Source organism: Carcharodon carcharias, chromosome 2, assembly GCF_017639515.1.
Source record: "Carcharodon carcharias isolate sCarCar2 chromosome 2, sCarCar2.pri, whole genome shotgun sequence".
NCBI classification, from domain to species: domain Eukaryota; kingdom Metazoa; phylum Chordata; class Chondrichthyes; order Lamniformes; family Lamnidae; genus Carcharodon; species Carcharodon carcharias.
In genome coordinates this window covers 156,248,639-156,267,105 of record NC_054468.1, presented here as the reverse complement: position 1 = coordinate 156,267,105, position 18,467 = coordinate 156,248,639, and the positions used below count along the sequence as shown (strand labels likewise).

The following is an 18,467-nucleotide window of genomic DNA, read 5'->3' as shown; positions in this document are numbered from 1 at the left end:
GATGATGATGCTGCAGTGCAAATGAAAATAAAGTGGATGTCTACTGTGATGCCATTTACAGTGAAAACTATTTGTAGCTTTGAATATTAAATGTAGCGATAACTAGTTTTTATTTCTGGGTACTGCCAAGTGTGCTTTTATATATGTAAATAAATGTATAAAATCTTAAGACTTAGCTTCCTGATCATTTCTTTCAAAAATTAAGTTTATAAATGCTGAAGATTAATGAAAACAAGGACAATTCTCATTTATGGCTCAGAAACAGGAAGAATCAAAAGAAATTCCACCAAAATGCAAAATTCTTAGTGAGTATGCATTATCATTCACGACATGTCTGGAAAACATGCCTGCAAAATCTGTTCTTAACTGGCTGCAAAAAATCCCATTTTGCCTTGTTACCATGTATAATACACGTCCTAACTCCTAGATAAGTTTTTCGGGCAAAGTGCATATTTGATTTGGAAAATTACGGTAGATATCCTCTTGTTTTCTTTAAGCCTACACATTTTTATCACCATAACCTTACTGGTGGTTATAGGTATTTTCCATCTTGAAAGAACGCAGAGTTTTCAGTGTGCCTTACTAAAATCCATCCTAAAAATCCATGTACAAAAACGACGATGCTGGTAAATTACTTATTTCTTGCACACCTCGGGCCAATTTCATGAATGATAGATTCTTGGTAAGCAAGAGAGTGATGGGTTATTGGGGGTAGGTGGGGTGCAGATTTGAAGTTACTATTAGATAAGCCATGATCTTATTAAATGGCGGAACAGGCTTGATGGGCCGAATGGTCTGCTCCTGCTCCTTGTTTGTATATTCTGGTGTGGAGTCACACCCACAGGAATTGCATTTAAGGATGTACTTACCATTATCTCCCATCTATCGAAAATAGTGCACCACCTCCGCTGTCTTGATGTTGCCCTCCAACAGAGATAATGTGATTATCTGGTGACCACCTGATTGTTGAGGGCAATGGTGTTAACGGGTCTCTTCTCTAGCAGCATCCCTCCAGAAAAAAAAGTTGCTGAGTTTTAAACCTAGGTTTTGCAGAAGTCACTCAGCACTTAGAACGAGGGGGCGCCGATTTTAAGATAATTGGCAATAGAAGCAGTTTACACATAGCGAGTGGTTAAGATTTGTAATGCACTGCCTGATACGGTTATCAGGTGGAGGCAGGTTCTGTGTGGACTTTCAAGAGGGAATTGGATATTATCTGAAAAGAAGGAATGTGCGGGGTTATGTGGGGAAGTTGGAGGAATGACAGGTGAATTGTTCATTCCAAGAGCTGGCACAGGCAATGGGCCGAATGGCCTCCTGTGCTGTAACAAACCTATGATTTTTATGATACCCTAACACACTAGTTGCTTAACACCTAATGTAACTTCACTGTGTGACTGTGTTTCATTTTAAGCTTGCTTACTGCTGATAAATGTGCTTCTATTTGGTTAATATTGCTTTAGATATGTTTTGAAGTATCACAAAGTACTGTTCTTAATCAGCAAGGTATGAAATTGACACAGTCTGTTGGAAAACAAAAATGTTAATTGTTTTTTATTATTGTTCAGGCTATACAGGCACGCTGGGTTCTTTTACTAACACTCCATGCTATTGAGTACTGCAATTTCCCATAAGGTCCTGGTCAAGGAGAGAAGGCAGGGAGATAAGGCCAGTGACTAAATTTGCCTGTATGTTGGTATGCTATATTCCCTAACTGACCTGTTACAAAGTTCCATAGAGAATATGGAGCAGGTCAGCTGGAGATTGGTGCAATGTATGGGTGAGTTGGAGACAAAGCCTAAAAAGAGTGGAGGGGGTGGGGGTAAGGTATTGCCAACAAAGTACTAAATTTGTGTGTCACTGACACTACATTGAATGAAAAAGTCTAGAAGAATGAGAGGCGATCTTATTGAAACATACCATCCTGAGGGGACTTCACGGGTTGAATATTGAGAGGATGTTTCCCATTATGGGAGAGACTAGAACTAGTGGACATAATTTAAAAATAAGGGGTCTTCCATTTAAGATGGAGATGAGGAGAATTGTTTTTTTGAGAGGGTCGCAAGTCTGTGGAACTTCTTTTCTCCAGAGAGTGGTGGAGGATAATTTCATCTTTTTTAGTTTTTTGCAATTGATAATTTAAACATAACTTAATGACAATAGCCACCAGAAACAATTGAACCACAGTTCCTGTTTCTGTTCTATTAGTACAGAGGTCTTTTGTGCGATTTTTTTAGAGAATATTTCAGGAGTGGAGGAGGCATCTTAAATTCATGAATGATTAGCATAAGGTTGCATTTTTGTTACACTATGCAAGTGGTAAGAAATGACAGGATTTTGGCCCTTTGTTGAAATATGAAAAATAGTCTTAATTTGCTGTTGGTGCATGTTGGAAAGTGTTGAGTTTCAGTTCTGGAGGGAGACCGGAAGGAAAACTAAGACATGAATTACTTATGTTTTCACTTTTTGTTTCTCCAGAGAAACTTGTTCTGCTGGATTGTTCTACTCAGTGGGGTACGAGTGTTGTGGCTGAGAACTCCTGGGTTTTGCTTGTGCTCTCTGAAACAAGGGTCTTGTATAACAATTTAAAGAAATGTGAAAATGTCATAGGACATGATGCACATCGTGGCAAGTTTCTGAAAGGAGTGGTAATTTTATGCTTTGCTGGTTTAACACCTGTCCTCCATAGCATTTTTATTTTCTTCTTATCCAAGTTTACAAAGAAGCATTCGAATAGCTTTATGTTGCATGGCAAAACTTCATAAGTATTTCACACTGCTATGCCTTGTGGAAAATGATTACAAAACATGACCAGGCTGTAATCTGTAGAAATAAGTATGTTATTTATTGAAATGAGAAGCAAAACCTTATTTTCTGCAGGAAGTAAGGAACAATATAGTTGTGTCAAAATTTTGGGTTGGGCACCTCTGGATCAGGGCTCGCACATACCTGTAGAATGATGAAGCCATTTAAAGATGCTAGAGAAATCTCTAGGTTTTCATCCTAGAACTCCTTGTAAGGCAAAATGGTTTGAAATATAATATATTTTCGGCTTTCTTATATTTTGGGATTCTTTTTTGCATTTAAAGTGGCCTGTTTCCTTTCCTTAATCTACCAAAATTATTGAATTAATAGGATTAATGACAATGTGTGTAGATAGAACTTGAGAACTGAATTTTTGTCTTTGAGGTGTGAGTTGAGAATTTTCTTGGCTCCCCAATCCTGTCTCCATTTTGGTAGTCCACACCCATTGTGTGTTCATCCTGAGGAGGCGGGCAGAGGCTAGAGTTGATTCTGCCACCTCCCAAGGCAGACTCGAGGCAGCAGCAGAGATGGGCGGATGGCAAGTCTGGCAGATTAGAAGGCTCACCTCCATTTACTGGGATAGTGGCCCAGTTGTATGCAAGGTGGTTGGGCTCTCTAGCTCTCACCCCCACCTCTTCCATGCTCCCTCACTCAGTCCATTAATAAAATTTGGAGCTCATACAAACATTCATAATGAGGCCTTCTGGCAAAACAGATTTATGTCCATGTGTTCAGCCTACTTCTGTTGATACAATCAGGACTTTTTCTGTTTGTATTTGATATTTTTGTGAGGGGCAATGTTTTTCAAAGGAATTTTTGAATTGCTGATTTTTTTTTTGAGAATTTCAAGGACTTGCCAGTGTTATATGTCTTAAAGCCGTACAAAGCCTTAAACAATACTTAAATCAAACATATTGTTATACACCATATAAACACCATTTAAACTTACCTGTCGAAAGATTCCTGAACCCAGAATAGGATGCCCCCATGGTTTACGACTCCTCTGAAATGCCCTGAAAGCCTGAACCTTCTGTCATTTATCAGGCATTCACTTTATGGAGTCAATTGTGACATCATTAAGTTGAGTTGGTAGATATTAATTAATCCAGTAACTTATTTTCTTTAAACTTTTATAAAGATATGTAATTGCTCTTGACATCTTCCACTATCCATTAACTCCAGCTCATCAGAAATCTGTATCCAAACTCAGATTAATTCCCATTCACCCATCCACCTCTGAGCTTGCTAACCTACACTGGCTCCCAGTTAAGCAACACCTCAATTTTTGTCCTGATTTTCAAATTCTTCCATGGCCCCTCCCCTACCTATCCCTGAAACTGCCTCCAGCTCTACAGCCCTTTGAATTGTCTGCATTCCTCCTAATTGTTGCCTCTTGCGCATCCTCAAATGTAATTGTTCCACCGTTGGCAGCCAAGGCACTAAGGCCTGAAATGCCCCCCACCCCCCAAACTTTTCCATCTCCTTTTAGAAGGTCCTTAAAACCTAAATCCTTCACCAAGCTTTGCCATCTGATGCAATATCTCCTTACACCACTCAGTGTCAAAATCATTTGTTAATGTTCTTGTGAAGCACCCTAAGATGTGTTACTATGTTAAAGATGTTATATAAATGCAGGTTGTTGTTGCAGAATGTTTTAACTGTGGTTCAGGGGAATGGCTCTCATCTGTAGGTCAGAAGCTCCATTTCATGTTACACTGTCAAAGAAGTTGTATTTCAAATGACGTGTTAAATGGAGGCCCCATCTGCTTCATCGGGTGGGTGTAAAAGATCCCGTGGTCAATATTTATTTGTCAGCCAGTAAGACTAAAGCATATTATCCAGTTATTTATTGTAATGTCATGTGTATACAAATTGATTACTCCATTTACCTATATTACAACAGTGACTATGCTTCAAAAGTACAAATTTGGTTGTGACTAATGGTCATGCTGAGGTCGTGCAAGTTGCTATATAAATGTAAGTTCTTCCTTCTGTTTCTTGGCAAGTACCTCATCCTTATTGCAAATGGGCAAGTAAGCACTTCCCAGATACTAGTCAAATAAGCTGAGAGTTAGCTGTTAAGGATTGTGAATACCTTTTCTTAAAACACTGGGAAGAAAACACTGGGTTTCACAACAAATGTGCCCACTTTTAAAGGGAGTAGCTAATAAAACCCAAATAATGAAAAGACAAAGGAAATATTAAATTAAATAATGCCATTACTGTTATCCATTACACACTCCAGCCTTGTGGCTAAGAATTGCATGACAAGAACCTAGAGGGACTTCTTCATTAGGGCAGATGAAAATTAGAAGTGCTTCACTGGTAGTTTTTCTCTCTTTCTGCTCACTTCCATCAATATTTCTGAGCCCACAGTTCAGCAGCATACTGATCAGACTGTGGTGGTACTTTATTTCAGTGCTTCAATGGTTACAAAACAAATGTTTTTCAATTTGATTTTAGGTTTTTTTCTGGTCAAAAATTCTAACTTATTCACAGTTTTAGAATAACCTCTTTAATTGTGGCCTCCTTGTTCAATGCACTTATTCTCTATTTACTGTCTCTCATTAAGTGAAGTCCTCTCTGACTATCCCACTGTTCAGTGCAGTGTTCTCTGTTCTCCCCTATTCAATGCAGTGTTCTCCATTCCATCCTCCCTAGTTCAGTACATTGTTCTCTGACTGCAAACAGGTGACCTCCTTCTAGCTTTTTTCAGTGTTGCTGTGAAATCTTAGGGGATGCACAGAAATCACTTGGGGTGACTCATCTAATTCCTCTTCGTTCCCCACATGGAAGTGCCTACCATAAAGTCTACCTCCCTCATGGAGGCTGGCTGAGTTCAATATTCTCCTTTAAAGATGTGAAACAGAGTGTTCATACAGTGGAATTTCTAATGGGAGAAACCCAGTTGATTGATATTGGTATATGGTTGATCAGTTTTGGTTTTTCACTTCTGGTATAGCATACCCTAGCCATGAGAGTGAAGATAAGTGCAATAAAAATAAAAGGAAAATTAGATTTATTCACAGAAAAATGAAACAAAGATATCAAAAGAAACTCATGGTTTCAACATTTTGAACAAGGCTTTGTCTTAATCTGATTGTTAATCAGCATGAGAGATGAGGCAACAAGTGGACAGTAAAGAGTTCTGATAAAAGGTCACAGATCTGAAAAGTTAACTGTTTTTCTTTCTCCATGGATGTTGTCAGATTTGCTGAGTACAACATTTTGTGTTTTTATTTCAGTTTTCCAGCATCCACAGTATTTTGCTTGTGCATACTGGAGTCCCTGTCCATGGCACTGATGAAATTGGCCTTGCATGAGGCAGGCGAAGATTCTGCCCCTTATGAGGCTGATTGAGGTTTCCCATCTAAAGTCAGGATGTGGCATTTCCAGACCCCAAACTATTTCTTAACTGCCTGTTGGACTGTAACTGTAATCCAGTGACACTTGTGATGATCCATCTGCTTTTGGGGAAGAAAAAAACTGTTTTATGTTGTGGTGATGGCTCCTTCAAGAAATCTTTCAGAGAAACCTAATTTGGGTAAAAAGCAGCTTGCTTCCAGTAATTGATCATGCGGTCAGGCCTGGGAGATAAACAGTAGGAAAAAAGGTCAACCAGAAGTTAATTATAGAAGCCTGGTAAACTTTATAAACAGAGAATTGGATTTCTGGGATAGCCAAGGTGAGAACATAATATAAGAACTAGGAGCAGGAGTAGGCGAGAGAGATAAAGGAAGAGTTCATTGATACAAGACTCCAGGCTTATATATATTCTTATACGAACCTTTGAAACAATATTCAGACAAAGAGCTTAATTTTCAATTTCTGATAAGTTTCTGACTTGAGTTTATTAGGATGTAAGTCACATGAATGTACCTGAAAAGTTAAGTCCTGTCCAAGGCATAACCATCTATGTTCATGGTACTTTCAATACCTCTCACTTGTCCTTCTGGATGGTAGTAGCATGGATTTGGAAGGCGCTGTCTAAGGAGGCTTGGTGAGTTCTTGCAGTGCATCTTGTAGATGGTACACACTGCTGCCACTGTGCAACAGTGATGGAGGGAGTGAATGTTTGTGGATGGGGTGCCAATCAAGTAACTGACTATCTAAGTTAGTGTAGTTATTAGTATTCATATTCTTTGATCTTGTGTAGTAAAATTCTTTTGTTTTAAACTGAACTTTGTGGGTTCATTCTATTAGTAAATAGTTGGGATTTTGGATTCTAAAAAATAAACATGTTGCTTACTTCCACTGGGATCTTAACATGCTGCTGATGATATTTGGCCATGCTGCTTTCACTAAAAGATGTACTCCAGTTTCAATGACTGGACAGGATCACCAAGCTTATCACTCATGCTGCTGTTGTTGGTAAAGAATCTTAGTAACATTGGACAAGATTATTCTTGTTTATCATTAGAGAGATTGTCCCTGCAGATTAATGTTTTGATTATTCTTTATTTGCAATAGGTTAGTGGTTTATATAAGAGAGGTATTTTGAGATGGAAAAGTAAAATCACTTATATACAATTATCCGTGATCTCATGGCGTGTCAAAGAGTTTTATAACCATTGAAGTAACTTTGAAGTGTGGCTACAGCTGTAATGTAGGAAATGCTGCTGCCAATTTCTGTACATCAAGGCCGCACAAAGAGCAATGTGATGATGACTTGATAATTTGTTTTAGTGATGTCAGTTGAAAGACAAATATTGGTCAGGCCACAGGGGCAAACTCCCCTACACTTCTTCGAATGCTGTCACCTGAGTGGGCAGATGGGCAGCTGAACATTTCATCAAAAAAGTGGCATCTCCCTCAGTACTGCACCAGAGAATTTTTTTTACACATTCATGGGATGTGGGCATCGCTGGCTAAGCCAGCATTTTATTGCCCACCCCTAATTGCCCTCAGGAAGGTGGTGGTGAGCTGCCTTCTTGAACCGCTGCAGTCCATGTGGTGTAGGTACACCCACATTACTGTTAGGAAGGGATTTCCTGGATTTTGATCCAGTGACAGTGAAGGAATGGCGATGTAGCTCCAAGTCAGGAGGGTGTGTGGCTTGGAGAGGAACTTGCAGGTGGTGGTGTTCCTGTGTGTCAGCTGTCCTTGTCCTTCTGGATGGTAGTAGCATGGGTTTGGAAGGCGCTGTCTAAGGAGGCTTGGTGAGTTCCTGCAGTGCATCTTGTACATGATACACACTGCTGCCACTGTGCAACAGTGATGGAAGGAGTGAATGTTTGTGGATGGGGTGCCAATCAAGTGGGCTGCTTTATCCTGGATGGTGTCAAGCTTCTGGAGTGTTGTTGGAGCTGCACTCATCCAGGCAAGTGGAGATTATTCCATCACACTCCTGACTTATGCCTTGTAGCTGGTGGACAGGCTTCGGGGAGTCAGGAAGTGAGTTACTCGCTGCAGAATTCTTATCCTCTGACCTGCCTGGATATTGCCAAGCCTTGCTGCATTTGGACATGGACTGCTTCAGTATCAGAGGAATGATGCTGAACATTGTGCAATCATCAGTGGATGTTCCCACTTCTGACCTTATGATGGAAGGAAGGTCATTGATGAAGCAGCTAAAGATGGTTGGGCCTAGTACACTACCTTGAGGAACTTCTGCAGTGATGTCCTGGAACTGAGATAATTGACCTCCAACAACCACAACCATCTTCCTTTGTACCAGGCATGACTCCAACCAGCGGAGAGTTTTCCCCTGATTCCCATTGACTCCAGTTTTGCTAGGGCTCCTTGATGCCATACTCGGTCAAATGCTGCCTTGATGTCAAGGGCAGTCACTTCCCCTCACCTCTGGAGTTCAGCTCTTTTGTCCATGTTTGAACCAAGACTGTAATGAGGTTAGAAGCTGAGTGGCCATAGTGGAACCCAAACTGCATGTCAGTGAGCAGGTTATTGCTAAGTGGGTGCTGCTTGATAGCACTGTTGGTTCCCTTCCATTACTTTACTGATGATGGAGAGTAGACTGTTGGGACGGTAATTGGCCGGGTTGGATTTGTCCTGCGTTTCGTGTACAGGACATACCTGGGTAATCTTCCACATTCCCGGGTATATGGCAGTTTGGCTAGGGGTATGGCAAGTTCTGGAGCGCAGGTGTTTGGTATTATTGCTTGAATGCTGTCAGGGCCCATATATCCAGTGCCTTCAGCCGTTTCTTGATATCACGTGGAGTGAATCAAATTGGCTGAAGACTGGCACCTGTGATGCTGGGGACCTCCTGGCCGAGTTGGATCATCCAATTGGTACTTCTGGCTTAAGTTTGTTGCAAATGCTTCACCCTTATTTTCTGCACTGATGTGCTGGACTCCCCCATTATTGGGAGTGGAGATATTTGTGAGTTGTTTAATTGTCCACCGCCATTCACGATTAGGTATGGCAGGACTGCAGAGCTTAGAACTGATCCATTGGTCATGGAATTACTTAGCTCAGACTACTACTTGCTGCTTGTGCTGTTTCACACATATGTGATCCTGTGTTATAGCTTCACCAGGTTGTCACCTCATTTTTAGGTATGCCTGGTGCTGCTCCTGGCATGCCCTCCTGCACCCTTCATTGAACCAGGATTGATCCCGTAGCTTGGTGGTAATGGTAGAGTGGGGGAATATGCCAGGTCATGAGGTTGCCAATTGTGGTCGAGTACAGTTCTGCTGCTGATGGCCCGAAGTGCTTCATGGTTGCCCAGTCTTGAATTCCTAGTTCTTTAGAAATCTATCCCATTTAGCACGGTGGTAGTGCCACACAATATAATGGAGGGTATCCTCAATGTGAAGATGAGACTTCATGTGCTGTGGTCACTCCTACCGATGCTGTAATGGCCAGATGCACTTGTGACAGGCAGATTGGTGAGGATGAGGCCAAGTATGTTTTTCCCTTTTTGTAGGTTCCCTCACCACCTGCCGCAGACCCAGTCTACTAGCTATGTCCTTTAGGAGTCAGCCAGTAGTGGTGCTACTGAACCATTTTTGGTGATGGACTTTGAAATCCCTCATCCAGAGTACATTCTGTCCTCTTGCCACTCTGTTTCCTCCAAATGGTGTTCAACATGGAGGAGCACTGATTCATCAGCTGAGGGGGTGGGCAGGTGGGGGCAGTACGTGGTATTCAGCACGAGGTTTCCTTACCCATGTTTGACCTGATGCTGTGAGACTTCATGGGGTCTGGAGTCCATGTTGGGGACTCCCAGAGCAGCTCCCTCCCGACTGTATACCACTGTGTAGCCATCTCTACAGGGTGGTGATGGTGGTGTCTGGGACATTAGCTGTTAGGTATGATTCCATGACCATGACTATGTCAGGCTGTTGCTTGACTAGTCTGAGACAGCTCTGTGAAGCACTAGCCTCCAGATGTTCATAAGGAGGACTTTTCAAGGTCGACAGGGCTGAGTTTGCCATTGTCATTTCCAGTGCCTAGGTTGATGCCAGGTGGTCGGTCCGGTTCTATTCCTTTTACACTTTGTAGCAATTTGATACAACTGAATGGTTTGCTAGGCCGTTTAAGAGTCAACCACATTTCTGCAGATCTGGAGTCACATGTAGGCCAGACCAGACAGATTTCCTTCCCTAAAGGATATTAGTGAACCAGATGGCTACTTGTGATAATCGACAATGGTTTCACGATCGTTATTTTTATTGAATTCATATTTCACCATCTGCCGTGGTGGGATTCAAACCCTGGTTCCCAGTGTATTTCCCTGGATCTCTGGATTACTAGTCTAGTGGCAACACCGCAACGCCACTGCTTCCCCTTGATGAATATCAGTCTGGATTATGTGCTCAAGTGCCAGGCATGGGACTTGAATCCACTTCCTTTTGGCTGAGATGAGAACCAAGACTAACATTTAAAATTAGATAAAACAATCTGTACAATTACATGGATGTAGTTGATTTCATCACCCTATTAGATATTTCTAGCCAGCTCTGCTTTATAACTCTACTAGCTTGAAATTTCAATAACAAATTGGAAATAACAAATAATGCTTTGTTGCTTTCTTTACAATATTCATGTTCTATATTCATGTGATACTGATGCTACGAAGACAAAAATGTGCAAAAACATTTTATACATGAGAGAGGGGTCATCAGATCACAAATAGGAGCAGGAGAGGGTGGTTAGGCCCCTCGAGCCTTCTCCGCCATTCAATGAGATCATGGCTGACCTGATTGTAGCCCTACTCCTTTCCTGCATGTCCGCCTTAATCCTTGACTTGCTTGTCAAATATCTGTCTCATTCAGCCTTGTATATTCAATGACTCGACCTCCACTGCTCTCTGGGGAACAGAATTCCAAAGTTTAACAACAGCCTGAGAGAAGAAAAAAAATCCTCCTCGCCTCCATGTTGAATGGGAGATCTCTTGTTTTTAAACTTTCCCCCTAACTCTAGATTCCACCACAAGAGGAAACATCCTCCCAGCAGCCACCCTGTCAAGTCCCCTCAAAATCTTATGTTTAATGAGATCATCTCTTTCTTTTAGTCTCCTGTGGGTATAGACTTAACCTGCTCAACTTTTCCTCATAAGACAACCCCTTCATCCCAGGAATCAGCTGAGTCAAGATTTTCTGAAATGCTTTCACTGCAATTATATCTTTCCTTAAGTAAGGAGACCAAAACCGTATACAGTACTTCAGATGCGATCTCACTAAGGCCCTGTACAGCTGTTGTAACACTTCCATACCTTTATACTCCATTCTCCTTGCAATGAAGGCCAGCATTCCACTTGCCTTTCTAATCACTTGCTGTACCTGCTTGCTACCTTTTTGTGATTCATGCATCAGGGCATCCAAATTCCACTGTATTTCTGCAGTCTCTCTCCATTTAAAAAATAATCTGCTGTCCTATTCTTCCTACCAAAGTGGATAACCTCACATTTTCCCACATAATACTTGATCTGCCAAATTTTTGCCCACTCATTTAACCTATCTATATCCCTTTGCAGACTCCTTATGTCTTCTTCGCAACTTGCTCGCCTACCTATCTTTGTGTCATCAGCAAATTTACCTACCATACACTCAGTCCCTTCATCCAAGTCATTAATATAGATTGTAAATAGTTGAGGCCCGAGGACTGATCCCTGTGGCACTCCACTCATTAGTTTGCCAACCCGAAAATGACCTATTTATTCTAACTCTCTCCTTCCTCTTATCTAACCAATCTATCTATGCTAATATGTTACCCCAAGCACCATGAACTCTTATTTGTCTTGTGTAATAATCTTTTATGTGGCACCTTATTGAGTGCCTTTTGGATATCCAAATATACTACCGCTACTGGCTCCCCATTATCCACCCTGCTTGTTCCTTCCTCAAAGAACTTTCATAAATTAGTCAAAACACAACTTCCCTTTTGCTAAACCATGTTAACTCAGCCTGATTGTATTATGATTTTTTAACATTCTGCTATTATCTCCTTAATGATGGATTCATACTTATTCCCTGTGACAGATATTAGGCTAACTGGCCATTGCTTTCTTGCCATCTGTCTCCCTCTTGAATTGGTGTCTTAAATTTGCAGTTTTCCAATCCACTGGGACCTTTCTAGAATTTAGGGAATTTTGGAAGATTACAACCAATGCATGCACTATGCCTGTAGCCACTTCTTTCAGACCTTAGGATGCAGGCCATCAGGTAAAGGGGACTTGTCGGCCTTTAGTCCCAATAGTTTTCCCAGTACCTTTCCCTGGTAATCATTGTTTTAAATTTCTCCCCCACTTTTACCTCTTGATTTTCAACTATTTTTGGGATGCTTTTTGTGTCTTCTACAGTGAAGACTGATACAAAATACCTGTTCAATGATTCTGTAATTTCCTTGTTTCCAATTATTAATTCCTCAGTCTTGCCCTCAGAGGGACCAATGCCCATTTCAGCCACTTTTTTTCCTTTTTATATACATATAGAAACTCTTAATTTCCATTTTTATATTTCTAGCTAGCTTTTTCTGTCTCTAATTTCTCTCTCCTTTGTTTTTAGTCATTCTTTGCTGTTTTCTAAAATTTGTCCAATCTTTTGACCTACCATGAATCTTTGCAGTATTACATGTGTTTTCTTTCAATTTGATACTATCCTTAACTTCCTTAGTTAGCCACAGACAGCGCATCCTTATTGTAGTCTTGCAGTATAATATCAGGGAGTTCTGGTCTTGTCCCAGCTCTGCTGCCAGCCTCCCCATACCTGGCCAGACACATGGATAAGCATACCTCACTAAATGTCACAAAATATTTCAAAAAGCAATTTTTGCCCATGAGTAGTGCTATGGAAACTAAGCTAAGCACTTGCACGTTTTGGATTCGTTGTGATCTGAAAATAATATTACATCAAAAGGATTTGGCTGAAAAGTTTGATATTTAATATAGCATAAACAGGAAGTGCTCAGTAATTTGAAATTTGGACAGTAACTTGGAAAGTTGCCTTTTCACCCTCCTGAAGTTCCAGTCTTTTAATAAGAGGAATCCAATTTGTGTTTTGTGTGTACAAAATGTAATAACTTGTTGAATTTTGATATCTGTATAGTTTTACATGACACAGGTTCATTCATGTAATTGGAATATCATGTATGTCAAAAAATCAACATTAACATTCTGTCAGTGAGTAGGATGAGTTTGACCACAATATTTTAACACATTAGTAATGTTACATTTGAATCTTGTTGGGTATCTGTGGTGAATTGTTTTATGGTTTCTTTAGTATTTTTAGAGGAAAATAAAGCTCTATATGGTTGTTTCCTAAAAATATAGCTGAATTTAACAATTATCTTAAACATTTATAGAACACAACTTGCTCAGAGCAGAATGATGTTGTTTGGCCTGTTGTGTCAGTGCCAGCTCTTAGCAAGAGCAAATCAGCCAGTACCATTCCCTGGCTCTTTCCCAGTGGCTCTGCAGGTGCTTATCCAATTCTCTTTTGAAGGCCACAATTGAATGTGCCTCCACTACATTCTCAGGCAGTACATTCTAGATCCTAACCACTCACTGTAAAAAGAAAAAATGCACTTCCTCCTGTCATGTTGATTCCTTTGACATTCAACTTATATTGGTATTCTCTGGTTTTTGACCCTTCACCAGTAACAACAGTTTTTCTCTCTCTCTCTACTCTGTCTAGACCGCTCATGAGTGAGATTTGATAAAGGTGTTCTTCTCAACCTTCTCTCCAAAGAGAGAACCCCAGCTTCTTCAAACTATCCACGTAACTGATTCCAGGATGAGGAACTTCATTCTCATAAATTCTTCCTGCACCCTCTCTAAAGCCCTCACCTCCTTCCCAAAGTGAGGTGCCCAGATTTGGACATAATACTCCAATTGAGGCCAAACCAGAATTTTATAAAGGTTCATTTTAAGTCCCTTGCTTTTGTACTCCGTGGGCTCAATCTTCCTCACGGAGGGTGGAAACAGGAGCTGGGTTTGTTTTTGGCTCAGAAACCCAGCACTAGTGGGAAACTAAAGTTCAGATTTTCATGGGGGTTAACACCTTACTTGATATGGAGACAGGTTTCTTGTCCACTTGGAGCCAGTGCGGTTGGGAATGTAGGAAGGTCAGATGAAGTGTGGGACTCATTTAAGCAACCTACTACTGCAGGTTGTTCTGAGGGAAAGATCTATGGTTTGTGCCAAAGCCTTTCACTTCACCTGAAGCGAGGTGTCAGCGGGGGGGTTGGTGGTGGTGCAAAAGCGTGGCACCGAGAGTAGGGTGCACCCTTGCTTTATCAATGCCAACCTGGATTTAAAGCTAGAGGCCATCAGGGAGAAGAAGGAGGTCCTCTCCCTGAATGGTGGCAGCAGGAGGCCCCCCAATTTCTCCTCCTCTGTTACCTCCTGCCCCTGCTCCCACCCTGATTGAGCTGACTTCTAACAGGGCCTCACTTTCCTTGGGTCCACACCTGACCGCAGGGCCATGTTATGGAGAGCACAGCATACCACCACAATGACGGAGATCCTTGCAGGAGGGTATTGGAGGGCCAGTCCAGGCATTGGACTTGCATCTTCCAAAGTCTGTTGCCTCCTCACTGCTTGTCCTGCTTGTGAGGTGCCATTGGTTACATCGCCTCCATTCCTCTTTCTGGAGCTCCCATTGAGGGGTCAGTAGTCATTTATTCAAGGGCTTTCCCTTGTCCCTTAAGATCCATCCACTCATTTTGGGGTTTGGAGTGAAAACCTGAGGCAGTGTAGAGTAACAGAGGATGAAGGAATCCTGGCAGTTGCTAGGAAAGCGTGCACACTTATGTTGGACGCTCTTGTGGTTGCAGACAAGTTGAATGTTGAGGGAGTGGAAGCCCTTCCTGTTGATGGGCCTTACTAGATGGTTGTTGGGTAGCTTGATGGTTGCATGGTGCAATTGATGCCTTGCATCTGGGGAATTCAGCTATGGAGGCAAAACCCAATTCCCTCTGCCTTGCGAGGTCATGTCTGTCATTAAAGTGATGTGCTGTCTAGCTCTGGAAAAGAGGACATCAGTGACCACCGAGATGCAGTGGTGTGCAGCTGTGTTTGAGGTGCCACTATGGTTCATGATCTTTGGAATTGTCCAGAAGTGAAGAAGGCTGAGGCCACAGTGACATTGGCCATTGGCAGGGCATGGTGACCAGTGTTGCGAGGTGTGAGGTCTTTAGCGATGAGGGCATACATCTGCCTGGAGAATTGTAGTCCCTTGTGGCACTGGTTCTTGGTCATCTCCAGGTAACTCTATCTTTAGCGGTCTATCCTGTCTTGAGTGCTTGGCCTCCATGTCCTCCCTGCCCTTCTTTCCTCCTCCCGTGCCCTCCTGATGCTCAAGATTCTGCCCTTCCTGCGAAGGGTGTTGCCCTTCATCACCACAGGGCCCAAAATCTTATGGTCATGTCCCCATTACTAGATAGAGCCTTACTTCTGAGCAGAAGGCTGCACAGTTGTCCTTGGAAGCTTTTCCCCCTGCTCTTATACCTCTGCAATGCCAGGGGACTTCAAAGCCCAGCACTATGCTCACTTTCTCTGCCACCTCCCTGCCAAGTGCACCCACTTAATAAATGCCCAGTGGCAGCAGTGTGTTCGCACCATCTTCAAGGTGCACTGTAGCAACTCACCAAGGTTCCTTCGATGTCACCTTCCAAATCTGGACCTCTATAATGTGGAGCGACAAGGGCAGCAGACGTATGGGAACCACCAGCAAATTTCCTTCCAAGCCGCACACCATCCTGATTTGGAAATATATCACCGTTCCTTCAGTATTGCTGCATCAAAAGTTGGAACTCTTCCTCTAACTGCAGTGTGAGTGAAATTATATCACCTGGATTGCAGTGATTCAAGAACGTGACTCACCACTACCTTTTTAAGGGCAATTAGGGCCAATTCTGATCACCACACTTTATGGAAAAATGTCAAGGCCCTGTTGTGCAGAGGAAATTTACTAGATTGGTACCAGAATGCAGGATTTTGGTTAAGTGAAGAGACTAGCGGCTGGATTTTCCCCTCCAACACCTGCCCGGAATTCAGTTGGGCATGGGTAAATAAAGATTGTGGAACAAAATAGAGGCCTTTGGAATGTGAATGCTAAAATGTATGCTTAAAGTTCCATATACAGGCCAGAAGACAAAGGAAGAGGCACTTGAAATCTTCAAGAGCAAAAAGAACTCTTTAAAAAGTGACATACAGAAAAGAAAATGGCACTTTCCGCCATATGATCAGAGCTGGAAAGCTGCTAGAGGGCAAAGTGGAGAGCATCTGAAAGGGGTCAATCTAGGGATAGTTGGATGACAGATATCAGAGTGGTTGCAGACGAGCTACAGTGGATGTGTGAGGATGTCATAAGACAGATGAGTGTGACATACCATGGTATGAGTAGCTACAAGCATGACAGGACAAAATCATGAAGGGCTTTGATCGAGTAAATAAATTGCAAATGTTTCCATTGCCAGAAGGGTCAGTAACCAGAGTGTTAATTGTATATTAATTGTATGCAGGTGATGGGAATTACCTGGGGATTACCTTTGACCTATAAATAGGAACAGACTGAAACTGTGGTTGGTAGGTTAGGGGGTGCATGTTTGCTATGTGTATCTCTGTAAATAAATGCATAAAAAAGTGTATAAATATTAGCTCCAGTTCTAACCTTCACCACCTGGCTTTCAGGAACAAAACACAGAGGGCACAAATTTAGGGTATTTGGCAAAGCAATCTGAGATGAGATGAGGATTCAGTTTTTTTCTCTCAGCCAGATATGATTTGGAATGTGCTGCCTGAAAGGATGTTGGAAGTAGATTCAATAATAACTTTTGAAAAAAGGAATTGGACAAGGACTTGAAGGGCAAAGTTTTATGTTATGGGGACAGAGAACATGATTGAGACTCATAGCCCTATGAAAGACCTGGCACAAACATGATGAGCTGAATGGCCTCTTTATGTGCTGTATGATTCTATGTCAAGATTCATAAATTTGTTTTACTGGAGCCCCCATCTTTGCCTGTTGCTAATCTAAAATAAGAAGCTCTTGATCTGAAAACAATGCTTACAAGCCCCTTTCCTGCTCTCCATGGTGCATGTTTGACATGCCTGAAAATCCTTGTATTGATATAGTGCCTTAATGCAACAAAATAGAATAAATGCCCCAACGCATTTCACAGGAGAATTATAAAGCAAAGTGTGATACTTAATGAGCCACATAAGGAAATGTTAGGTCAGATGACCAAAAGCTCAGTCAAAGACATAGGTTTTGAGGAGTGTAATAAAGGAGAAAAGTGAGGTGGAATGTGGGTCTCGTGTGGGCATTTATGGCCCATCCCTAATTGCCCTTGTTCACAGGGCATTCAACCACATTGCTGTGGGTCTGAAGTCACATGTAGGCCAGACCAGTAAGGACATCAGATTTCCTGGCTTACAACAATCAACAATGGCTTTGTGGTCATCATCAGAGTTTTGATTCCAGATCTTTAGTGAATTCAAATTTCACCATCTGCCATGGTGGGATTTGAACCTGGGTCCCCAGAGCATTACCCTGGGTCTCTGGAATACTAGTCCAGGGACAATACCACAAGCCATTGCCTAGCCATTTGTAAGGAAGCTAATCCAGGCCTGTCATGTTTAATTGCTAATCATAACTTTCTGCATTTGTCTAGGGATGTGAACTGAAATGACTTGGATTTGTGAGTACTTTTGCATATATACTTTACAATAAGTGGGGATGGGAAAACTGCAGTTTTTTATCATTGGGCTTTGATGGGGGAGCAGTGGGGAGTTATGGATGACCTCTGGAGTAGTGGTGACAGGACTTTCGAATACGGTTGATGGTTCCTGTCTGTAAGTCAAAACTAACCCCCAGGTAAATACAATTAATCTACAATTAACCTCTGAAGTGGCCAGTCAAGCCAAACGGTTATGTGAAGCCACTACAAAGAATAAAAAGAATATATCTGGCTAAACCATTTGGCATTGAATTAGGACATGACAAAGGTACACCAAGCACTGTCAAACCTGCAAAGTTATCTTGACTAACATTTGGGAACTGGTGTTCTTTCTCAACATGAGTGCAAGATTGTGCTTGATGCTTTTGTTCTGTTGAGCTGAACATAATTCCAAGGAGTCCTATTGAAGTACAATTTTAAATATACAAATGTTTATCAGTCACCATTAAACTGGAAATTCAGGTTCTAGTTTTGTTAAAATTAGTTACCTTTAAGCAACATGCATTTCATGCAGG

At 41.7% G+C, this 18,467-nt stretch overlaps 1 protein-coding gene across 10 annotated transcripts in view; it reads left to right on the top strand.

Annotated features, from left to right (window-relative positions):
• The window catches only part of zdhhc14 (zinc finger DHHC-type palmitoyltransferase 14), a 253,360-nt gene that overhangs the window by 5,339 nt on the left and 229,554 nt on the right, over positions 1 to 18,467 (top strand). The window contains exon 2 of one of the 10 annotated variants that reach the window (XM_041216088.1): positions 17,887 to 17,913. The exons of the other annotated variants lie outside the window; for them this stretch is intronic. The gene's annotated coding sequence lies outside the window, so the exon portion shown is untranslated. The remainder of the gene's footprint in view (positions 1 to 17,886; positions 17,914 to 18,467) is intronic. 10 annotated transcript variants of the gene reach the window in all.